Source organism: Pseudophryne corroboree, chromosome 9 (genome assembly GCF_028390025.1).
Source record: "Pseudophryne corroboree isolate aPseCor3 chromosome 9, aPseCor3.hap2, whole genome shotgun sequence".
NCBI lineage: Eukaryota > Metazoa > Chordata > Amphibia > Anura > Myobatrachidae > Pseudophryne > Pseudophryne corroboree.
In genome coordinates this window covers 99964863-99977169 of record NC_086452.1, presented here as the reverse complement: position 1 = coordinate 99977169, position 12307 = coordinate 99964863, and the positions used below count along the sequence as shown (strand labels likewise).

The 12307-nt window shown below is 45.9% G+C and overlaps 1 protein-coding gene across 2 annotated transcripts in view; it reads left to right on the top strand.

Moving 5' to 3' along the window:
* The window catches only part of TNR (tenascin R), a 765126-nt gene that overhangs the window by 576025 nt on the left and 176794 nt on the right, over window positions 1-12307 (top strand). The window lies entirely within an intron of this gene.

The following is a 12307-nucleotide window of genomic DNA, read 5'->3' as shown; positions in this document are numbered from 1 at the left end:
CCTGTTAGTTGATCACTTTGAGAATGTATAATAACCAAAACAATGCAAAACAACTACCCGCACCATCCCTCCCCCCCCTTACGAAACCCAGAAATTACAAAGAGACACAGTGAGTGGCATTCTAAGGTCGCAGCATTTATTAGTTACATATATAAATGATGGGTGACCAAGGAAGCAGTACACCTCCCAGCTCTATCCATAAATACTATTAATAAATGGGGGCAGTTGTACGCCCCTGACCCAACCCAATCTTAGTTGCAAAGGCCCCATCTACCATTAAATACAAAGGTGTCCCCTTTAGGGCAGAGACAACTTGCTCCATGAAAGGGGAGGTGCCCCCGCAAATAGCTCTTGTGCCCCCCTGGCGGCTAAGCAGTAGTGCTTACCCACCACTACACCTCCTCTTCTAAGAAAAAGGTTAGAATGCAGTAATTAAAATAAACAAATAAACGAAAATGACAATTACAGATGTGTCCTCATACACCCAGCCTCAATACGCCATGCAGCACAAGATGCCTGCTGTGAGTGAGCTGCGAGGTTCCGTGCAACTCTGCTCGCGTTGAGCGTCTCTTTTGCCAAAAGTGTAACTTAGGACCGAATTCAATTAGACGCAAAATTTAGAGTGATTCACGTTTTTGCCATTTGCGCATCTTTTTTGCCACAAAAACAGTCTTTTTCGCGGGTATGCGCACACCTGTGATTCACCCTATTTAATTGCAAATTCCCAAAAATAGGATTACCGCAAAAATTTGTGCTGAAAGTGAAAAATGGGTAAATCTGTCTGTACCACCTAAAAAAGCTAAACTAACATCAGATTACAGTATAAAAGTTTATTATTGGTTGTATGTATTTCTGGGACTTAAATAGGATCAAATGGCTGTTATATGCATTTTTTTTTAATGTAAAAAAAATTGATAGAAAGCTATTTAGGGTATATAAAAATGTGTATAAGTATATATTTTGGTTATTTTAGGGGATTTAATAAAAAAAAACCTGGAAACAGGCCAATTACTCCCAACTGCAAGTCTAAAAACACTTGTCCCACTCACAAAGCACCCTAATATACCTGTCTTATACCTTGTGCACCAATTTCCATAATTTTGCACTTTTTCATCCCAAAAGTGACTTGTCATTATTGGCCAATTAAAAACTAAAAATTGGCGCTTTGCAGTAAATTTGTGGGTTTTTGAAGTAATTGAATTTGGCTAAATGAATTTGGCAGTAAGTAACAATGTGTCTAGGACGCACGAGGAACCTATGCTGATTAATTTGATATATGAGTGACACTTGTATATTGTGTGTGACTGAGTCTGTATACGGAGCAGAACAGAACTAATGCAACTAATGGTGGGTACACACTCTGCGATACGCAAGTGACGTGCGGTGGGGTGAGGTAGGTGAGGCAGAGCCTTTCCTGGCATACTTACGTCTGTACCAGAGTTTTGATTGTATAAAGTATATGAAAAATACAAAGAATATGTTTGAAATATCTTCTTGCATTATTCTGATCATTTTTATAGCCAAAACTCTGGAGTAAAAAGTAGAGATGAGCGGGTTCGGTTCCTCGAAGAGTCGAAATCCGAACCCGCCCGAACTTCAGCTTTTTTTACACGGATCCGAGCGACTCGGATCTTCCCGCCTTGCTCGGTTAACCCGAGCGCGCCCGAACGTCATCATGACGCTGTCGGATTCTCGCGAGGCTCGGATTCTATCGCGAGACTCGGATTCTATATAAGGAGCCGCGCGTCGCCGCCATTTTCACACGTGCATTGAGATTGATAGGGAGAGGACGTGGCTGGCGTCCTCTCCATTTAGATTAGAAGAGAGAGAGTGAGATTGAGACAGAGACACTTGATTTACTGGAGCTTAGGAGTACTAGAGAGAGAGTGCAGAGTTTACTAGTGACTGACCACTGACCAGTGACCACCAGTGCAGTTTTATTTAATATAATCCGTTCTCTGCCTGAAAAAAACGATACACAGTGACTCAGTCACATACCATATCTGTGCTCAGCCCAGTGTGCTGCATCATCTATGTATAATATCTGACTGTGCTCACACAGCTTAATTGTGGGGGAGACTGGGGAGCAGTTATAGGTTATAGCAGGAGCCAGGAGTACATACATATTATTAAAATTAAACAGTGCACACTTTTGCTGCAGGAGTGCCACTGCCAGTGTGACTGACCAGTGACCTGACCACACTGACCACCAGTATAATATACTATATTGTGATTGCCTGAAAAAGTTAAACACACGTCGTGTGACTTGTGTGGTGTTTTTTTATTCTATAAAAAACTCATTCTGCTGACAGACAGTGTCCAGCAGGTCCGTCATTATATAATATATACCTGTCCGGCTGCAGTAGTGATATATATATATTTTTTATATCATTATTTATCATCCAGTCGCAGCAGACACAGTACGGTAGTTCACGGCTGTAGCTACCTCTGTGTCGGCACTCGGCAGTCCATCCATAATTGTATACCACCTACCCATGGTTTTTTTTTTCTTTCTTCTTTATACATACTACATCTCATTATCATCCAGTCTATATTAGCAGCAGACACAGTACAGTACGGTAGTCCACGGCTGTAGCTACCTCTGTGTCGGCACTCGGCAGTCCATCCATAATTGTATACCACCTACCCGTGTTTTTTTTTTCTTCTTTATACATACTACATCTCATTATCATCCAGTCTATATTAGCAGCAGACACAGTACAGTACGGTAGTCCACGGCTGTAGCTACCTCTGTGTCGGCACTCGGCAGTCCATCCATAATTGTATACCACCTACCCGTGGTTTTTTTTTCTTTCTTCTTTATACATACTACATCTCATTATCAACCAGTCTATATTAGCAGCAGACACAGTACAGTACGGTAGTCCACGGCTGTAGCTACCTCTGTGTCGGCACTCGGCAGTCCATCCATAATTGTATACCACCTACCCGTGGTTTTTTTTTCTTTCTTCTTTATACATACTACATCTCATTATCATCCAGTCTATATTAGCAGCAGACACAGTACAGTACGGTAGTCCACGGCTGTAGCTACCTCTGTGTCGGCACTCGGCAGTCCGTCCATAATTGTATACCACCTACCCGTGGTTTTTTTTCTTTCTTCTTTATACATACTACATCTCATTATCATCCAGTCTATATTAGCAGCAGACACAGTACAGTACGGTAGTCCACGGCTGTAGCTACCTCTGTGTCGGCACTCGGCAGTCCATCCATAATTGTATACCACCTACCCGTGTTTTTTTTTTCTTTCTTCTTTATACATACTACATCTCATTATCATCCAGTCTATATTAGCAGCAGACACAGTACAGTACGGTAGTCCACGGCTGTAGCTACCTCTGTGTCGGCACTCGGCAGTCCATCCATAATTGTATACCACCTACCCGTGGTTTTTTTTTCTTTCTTCTTTATACATACTACATCTCATTATCAACCAGTCTATATTAGCAGCAGACACAGTACAGTACGGTAGTCCACGGCTGTAGCTACCTCTGTGTCGGCACTCGGCAGTCCGTCCATAATTGTATACCACCTACCCGTGGTTTTTTTTTCTTTCTTCTTTATACATACTACATCTCATTATCATCCAGTCTATATTAGCAGCAGACACAGTACAGTACGGTAGTCCACGGCTGTAGCTACCTCTGTGTCGGCACTCGGCAGTCCATCCATAATTGTATACCACCTACCCGTGTTTTTTTTTTCTTCTTTATACATTCTACATCTCATTATCATCCAGTCTATATTAGCAGCATACACAGTACAGTACGGTAGTCCACGGCTGTAGCTACCTCTGTGTCGGCACTCGGCAGTCCATCCATAATTGTATACCACCTACCCGTGGTTTTTCTTTCTTTCTTCTTTATACATACTACATCTCATTATCAACCAGTCTATATTAGCAGCAGACACAGTACAGTACGGTAGTCCACGGCTGTAGCTACCTCTGTGTCGGCACTCGGCAGTCCGTCCATAATTGTATACCACCTACCCGTGGTTTTTTTTTCTTTCTTCTTTATACATACTACATCTCATTATCATCCAGTCTATATTAGCAGCAGACACAGTACAGTACGGTAGTCCACGGCTGTAGCTACCTCTGTGTCGGCACTCGGCAGTCCATCCATAATTGTATACCACCTACCCGTGGTTTTTTTTTCTTTCTTCTTTATACATACTACATCTCATTATCAACCAGTCTATATTAGCAGCAGACACAGTACAGTACGGTAGTCCACGGCTGTAGCTACCTCTGTGTCGGCACTTGGCAGTCCATCCATAATTGTATACTAGTATCCATCCATCTCCATTGTTTACCTGAGGTGCCTTTTAGTTGTGCCTATTAAAATATGGAGAACAAAAATGTTGAGGTTCCAAAATTAGGGAAAGATCAAGATCCACTTCCACCTCGTGCTGAAGCTGCTGCCACTAGTCATGGCCGAGACGATGAAATGCCAGCAACATCGTCTGCCAAGGCCGATGCCCAATGTCATAGTACAGAGCATGTCAAATCCAAAACACCAAATATCAGTAAAAAAAGGACTCCAAAACCTAAAATAAAATTGTCGGAGGAGAAGCGTAAACTTGCCAATATGCCATTTACCACACGGAGTGGCAAGGAACGGCTGAGGCCCTGGCCTATGTTCATGGCTAGTGGTTCAGCTTCACATGAGGATGGAAGCACTCAGCCTCTCGCTAGAAAACTGAAAAGACTCAAGCTGGCAAAAGCACCGCAAAGAACTGTGCGTTTTTCGAAATCCCAAATCCACAAGGAGAGTCCAATTGTGTCGGTTGCGATGCCTGACCTTCCCAACACTGGACGTGAAGAGCATGCGCCTTCCACCATTTGCACGCCCCCTGCAAGTGCTGGAAGGAGCACCCGCAGTCCAGTTCCTGATAGTCAGATTGAAGATGTCAGTGTTGACGTACACCAGGATGAGGAGGATATGGGTGTTGCTGGCGCTGGGGAGGAAATTGACAAGGAGGATTCTGATGGTGAGGTGGTTTGTTTAAGTCAGGCACCCGGGGAGACACCTGTTGTCCGTGGGAGGAATATGGCCGTTGACATGCCTGGTGAAAATACCAAAAAAATCAGCTCTTCGGTGTGGAAGTATTTCACCAGAAATGCGGACAACATTTGTCAAGCCGTGTGTTCCCTTTGTCAAGCTGTAATAAGTAGGGGTAAGGACGTTAACCACCTCGGAACATCCTCCCTTATACGTCACCTGCAGCGCATTCATAATAAGTCAGTGACAAGTTCAAAAACTTTGGCCGACAGCGGAAGCAGTCCACTGACCAGTAAATCCCTTCCTCTTGTAACCAAGCTCACGCAAACCACCCCACCAACTCCCTCAGTGTCAATTTCCTCCTTCCCCAGGAATGCCAATAGTCCTGCAGGCCATGTCACTGGCAATTCTGACGAGTCCTCTCCTGCCTGGGATTCCTCCGATGCATCCTTGCGTGTAACGCCTACTGCTGCTGGCGCTGCTGTTGTTGCTGCTGGGAGTCGATGGTCATCCCAGAGGGGAAGTCGTAAGCCCACTTGTACTACTTCCAGTAAGCAATTGACTGTCCAACAGTCCTTTGCGAGGAAGATGAAATATCACAGCAGTCATCCTGCTGCAAAGCGGATAACTGAGGCCTTGACAACTATGTTGGTGTTAGACGTGCGTCCGGTATCCGCCGTTAGTTCACAGGGAACTAGACAATTTATTGAGGCAGTGTGCCCCCGTTACCAAATACCATCTAGGTTCCACTTCTCTAGGCAGGCGATACCGAGAATGTACACGGACGTCAGAAAAAGACTCACCAGTGTCCTAAAAAATGCAGTTGTACCCAATGTCCACTTAACCACGGACATGTGGACAAGTGGAGCAGGGCAGGGTCAGGACTATATGACTGTGACAGCCCACTGGGTAGATGTATGGACTCCCGCCGCAAGAACAGCAGCGGCGGCACCAGTAGCAGCATCTCGCAAACGCCAACTCTTTCCTAGGCAGGCTACGCTTTGTATCACCGCTTTCCAGAATACGCACACAGCTGAAAACCTCTTACGGCAACTGAGGAAGATCATTGCGGAATGGCTTACCCCAATTGGACTCTCCTGTGGATTTGTGGCATCGGACAACGCCAGCAATATTGTGTGTGCATTAAATATGGGCAAATTCCAGCACGTCCCATGTTTTGCACATACCTTGAATTTGGTGGTGCAGAATTTTTAAAAAAACGACAGGGGCGTGCAAGAGATGCTGTCGGTGGCCAGAAGAATTGCGGGACACTTTCGGCGTACAGGCACCACGTACAGAAGACTGGAGCACCACCAAAAACTACTGAACCTGCCCTGCCATCATCTGAAGCAAGAAGTGGTAACGAGGTGGAATTCAACCCTCTATATGCTTCAGAGGTTGGAGGAGCAGCAAAAGGCCATTCAAGCCTATACAATTGAGCACGATATAGGAGGTGGAATGCACCTGTCTCAAGTGCAGTGGAGAATGATTTCAACGTTGTGCAAGGTTCTGATGCCCTTTGAACTTGCCACACGTGAAGTCAGTTCAGACACTGCCAGCCTGAGTCAGGTCATTCCCCTCATCAGGCTTTTGCAGAAGAAGCTGGAGACATTGAAGGAGGAGCTAACACGGAGCGATTCCGCTAGGCATGTGGGACTTGTGGATGGAGCCCTTAATTCGCTTAACAAGGATTCACGGGTGGTCAATCTGTTGAAATCAGAGCACTACATTTTGGCCACCGTGCTCGATCCTAGATTTAAAACCTACCTTGGATCTCTCTTTCCGGCAGACACAAGTCTGCTGGGGTTGAAAGACCTGCTGGTGAGAAAATTGTCAAGTCAAGCGGAACGCGACCTGTCAACATCTCCTCCTTCACATTCTCCCGCAACTGGGGGTGCGAGGAAAAGGCTCAGAATTCCGAGCCCACCCGCTGGCGGTGATGCAGGGCAGTCTGGAGCGACTGCTGATGCTGACATCTGGTCCGGACTGAAGGACCTGACAACGATTACGGACATGTCGTCTACTGTCACTGCATATGATTCTCTCAACATTGAAAGAATGGTGGAGGATTATATGAGTGACCGCATCCAAGTAGGCACGTCACACAGTCCGTACTTATACTGGCAGGAAAAAGAGGCAATTTGGAGGCCCTTGCACAAACTGGCTTTATTCTACCTAAGTTGCCCTCCCACAAGTGTGTACTCCGAAAGAGTGTTTAGTGCCGCCGCTCACCTTGTCAGCAATCGGCGTACGAGGTTACATCCAGAAAATGTGGAGAAGATGATGTTCATTAAAATGAATTATAATCAATTCCTCCGTGGAGACATTGACCAGCAGCAATTGCCTCCACAAAGTACACAGGGAGCTGAGATGGTGGATTCCAGTGAGGACGAATTGATAATCTGTGAGGAGCGGGATGTACACGGTGATATATCGGAGGATGATGATGAGGTGGACATCTTGCCTCTGTAGAGCCAGTTTGTGCAAGGAGAGATTAATTGCTTCTTTTTTGGGGGGGGTCCAAACCAACCCGTCATATCAGTCACAGTCGTGTGGCAGACCCTGTTACTGAAATGATGGGTTGGTTAAAGTGTGCATGTCCTGTTTTGTTTATACAACATAAGGGTGGGTGGGAGGGCCCAAGGACAATTCCATCTTGCACCTCTTTTTTCTTTTATTTTTCTTTGCGTCATGTGCTGTTTGGGGAGGGTTTTTTGGAAGGGACATCCTGCGTGACACTGCAGTGCCACTCCTAGATGGGCCCGGTGTTTGTGTCGGCCACTAGGGTCGCTTATCTTACTCACACAGTCAGCTACCTCATTGCGCCTCTTTTTTTCTTTGCGTCATGTGCTGTTTGGGGAGGGTTTTTTGGAAGGGACATCCTGCGTGACACTGCAGTGCCACTCCTAGATGGGCCCGGTGTTTGTGTCGGCCACTAGGGTCGCTTATCTTACTCACACAGTCAGCTACCTCATTGCGCCTCTTTTTTTCTTTGCGTCATGTGCTGTTTGGGGAAGGTTTTTTGGAAGGGACATCCTGCGTGACACTGCAGTGCCACTCCTAGATGGGCCCGGTGTTTGTGTCGGCCACTAGGGTCGCTTATCTTACTCACACAGTCAGCTACCTCATTGCGCCTCTTTTTTTCTTTGCGTCATGTGCTGTTTGGGGAGGGTTTTTTGGAAGTGACATCCTGCGTGACACTGCAGTGCCACTCCTAGATGGGCCCGGTGTTTGTGTCGGCCACTAGGGTCGCTTATCTTACTCACACAGTCAGCTACCTCATTGCGCCTCTTTTTTCTTTGCGTCATGTGCTGTTTGGGGAGGGTTTTTTGGAAGCGACATCCTGCGTGACACTGCAGTGCCACTCCTAGATGGGCCCGGTGTTTGTGTCGGCCACTAGGGTCGCTTATCTTACTCACACAGTCAGCTACCTCATTGCGCCTCTTTTTTTCTTTGCGTCATGTGCTGTTTGGGGAGGGTTTTTTGGAAGGGACATCCTGCGTGACACTGCAGTGCCACTCCTAGATGGGCCCGGTGTTTGTGTCGGCCACTAGGGTCGCTTATCTTACTCACACAGCTACCTCATTGCGCCTCTTTTTTTCTTTGCGTCATGTGCTGTTTGGGGAGGGTTTTTTGGAAGGGACATCCTGCGTGACACTGCAGTGCCACTCCTAGATGGGCCCGGTGTTTGTGTCGGCCACTAGGGTCGCTTATCTTACTCACACAGCGACCTCGGTGCAAATTTTAGGACTAAAAATAATATTGTGAGGTGTGAGGTATTCAGAATAGACTGAAAATTAGTGGAAATTATGGTTTTTGAGGTTAATAATACTTTGGGATCAAAATGACCCCCAAATTCTAGGATTTAAGCTGTTTTTTAGGGTTTTTTGAAAAAAACACCCGAATCCAAAACACACCCGAATCCGACAAAAAAAATTCGGTGAGGTTTTGCCAAAACGCGGTCGAACCCAAAACACGGCCGCGGAACCGAACCCAAAACCAAAACACAAAACCCGAAAAATTTCCGGCGCTCATCTCTAGTAAAAAGTCTATGGCAGGTGAGGCAGTGTCTCGTCTGCTTATCTTTTCCGCACATCTCTGATCAAAACTCACCAAATTTCCAGTTTATATTGCTACACCTGTGTATAATGCCAGATGTACCCTTTGGATTCTATTTTGTGTGTAAATCTGGCTCTGGTGCTAGCTAGTGCCTCCTTAGCCTTTTAGCTCACTGCACGTCCCTGCGGCGGGATACGCTCCATGAGCAGTATCGCATAGAATTCCCCCTCCCCTCCTGGGCCGCCAATATTGTGCATACTCACTGTGCGATATCGCAAGTGACGTCATGCCGTAGCCGGCCCGAACATGCATCTTCTGACAATGGGGGTAATTCTGAGTTGATCGCAGCAGCAAGTTTGTTAGCAATTGGGCAAAACCATGTGCACTGCAGGGGGGGGCAGATATAACATTTGCAGAGAGAGTTAGATTTGGGTGGGTTATTTTGTTTCTGTGCAGGGTAAATACTGGCTGCTTTATTTTTACACTGCAATTTAGATTTCAGTTTGAATACACCACACCCAAATCTAACTCTCTCTGCACATGTTATATCTGCCCCACCTGCAGTGCACATAGGCCCTCATTCCGAGTTGATCGCTAGCTGCTTTCGGTCGCAGCGCCGCGATTAGGTGAAAAAGCGGCATTTCTGCGCATGCATACGGGCTGCAGTACGCACGCGTGAAGTACTTTCACACAAAACTATGCAGTTTTACACAAGGTCGAGCAACGCTTTTCTGTCGCTCTGTTGATCGGTGAGTGACTGACAGGAAGTGAGTGTTTCTGCGTGGTAACTGGCCGTTTTCAGGGAGTGTGCTAAAAAAAACGCAGGCGTGTCAGGTAAAAACGCAGGCGTGCCTGGGGAAACGGGGAAGTGGCTGGCCGAACGAAGGGCGTGTTTGTGACGTCAAAGCAGGAACTAAACTGCAGTGATCGCAAGGTAGGAGTAGGTTTGGAGCTGCTCAGAAACTGCATGAAAAGATTTTCGAGCAGTTCTGCTAACTTTTCGTTCACACTTCTGCTAAGCTAAGATACACTCCCAGAGGGCGGCGGCCTAGCGTTTGCACTGCTGCTAAAAGCAGCTAGCGAGCGATCAACTCGGAATGAGGGCCATGGTTTTGCCCAACAACTAACAAATTTGCTACTGCGATCAACTCAGAATTAGGCCCAATATTGGCAGGTAATGACCCAAGGAGCGTGCATCAGGCATCACTCATAGCATACACACTGGGCATGAGTGAGGAGGGTAAAAATGAGCGATATTGTTTACATAATTGCCTAGTGTGTATGCACCTTAAGACAGATATTTAGAAAAAAAAAAGATGCAAAAAAGATGCCTGCCACTAGAAGATTCTCATGCGACCTGGCATGCCAAGAGGGGCTGTTTGGCATGACTGCAGCCATGATGAATGAGGACACATCTGTAGCAGAAAAATGGTATCTGGTTGATAGATCTACAGTAAAAGCCAGTCAAAAAGTTGACAGTGCTTAAGGTCAATAGGCTCAAAAGGTCGACAGGTTCCATGGGTTAACATGACAATGGGCGATACACATATGGTCGACACTTTTTCATCATTTACCATCCACATGGACTACAATTGGGAATTGTAACCAGTGTGCTAAGTGCAGAGGCAGGAGAGCAAGGCAAGCCTGTGAGGGTACACATCTATACTAATTTGGATTAGATATGGTGAAACATACAAAATTACACAACCACCCCCCCCCCCCCCCCCGCCCCGCCCAGACCTTGTGTATAACATTTTTGAGCAGACCATTTTGATGTCGACCTTTTGACCCTTTGGGGGGTAATTCTGAGTTGATCGCAGCAGGAAATTTTTTAGCAGTTGGGCAAAACCATGTGCACTGCAGGGGAGACAGATATAACATGTGCAGAGAGAGTTAGATTTGGGTGTGGTGAGTTAAATCTGCAATCTAATTTGCAGTGTAAAAATAAAGCAGCCAGTATTTACCCTGCACAGAAACAAAATAACCCACCCAAATCTAACTCTCTCTGCAAATGTTATATCTGCCCCCCCTGCAGTGCACATGGCTTTGCCCAACTGCTAAAAAATGTCCTGCTGCGATCAACTCAGAATTACCCCCATTGTCAGAAGATGCATGTTCGGGCCGGCTACGGCATGACGTCACTTGCGATATCGCACAGTGAGTATGCACAATATTGGCGGCCCAGGAGGGGAGGGGGAATTCTATGCGATACTGCTCATGAACTTGGAATTACCCCCTTTGTACGTGTTGACCTTTTGTACGTGTTGACCTTTTCATGATGACCATTTGGGATCGACCTATTGACTATCTTTTCACTGTAGATCTATTAAACCACATCCCAGAAAAACACCCCCCAAAACCTCTATCAGTTGGAGTACTGCAAGGCTCAGTCTTAGGTCCTCTGTTTTTTGTCAATCTATACCTCATCTCTTGGTAAACTAATCAGCTCCTTTGTATTTCAGTATCATTTGTACGCTGATGATACTCAAATCTACCTATCCTCCCCAGATCTGTCACCTTCTGTATTGGGCCGTGTCACTGGATGCCTGTCTGCCATTTCATCTTGGATGTCATCTTGCCACCTCAAACTCAACATTTCCAAAACAGAATTAATTATTACCCCACCAGCCAAGAGTAGTTAGCAACCTGATATCTCCATAACTGATGACAATTCGACTATCCACCCTACCCCACAAGCTTGCTGCCTAGGAGTCACCCTTGACTCTGAACTGTCCTTTGTTCCACACATTCAATCTGTCTCTAAATCATGTTACATGCACCTTAAAAACATATCTAAAATACGCCCTTATCTTACACAAGACACTGCAAAAACTCTAATCCATGCTCTCATCATCTCCCGCATTGATTATTGCAATGGTCTCCTTACTGGTCTTTCCAAACATAGGCTCTCACCACTACAATCCATTTTAAATGCAGCTGCGAGGCTAATCTTCCTTTCCAGACATTCTTCGTCTGCTGATCCGCTCTGTCAGTCCCTCCATTGGTTTACCAGTATTCTACCATGTCAAATATAAAATACTTTTACTTACATACAAGACTATTAACCAAACTGCACCATCATACATCTCCTCACTCATCTCAAAATATCTCCCAACCCGACCTCTCCAGTCTGCACAAGATCTGCGTCTCTCATCCACATGTATTACCTGTTCCCACTCAAAATTACAGGACTTTACCCGGGCTTCACCCACTCTGTG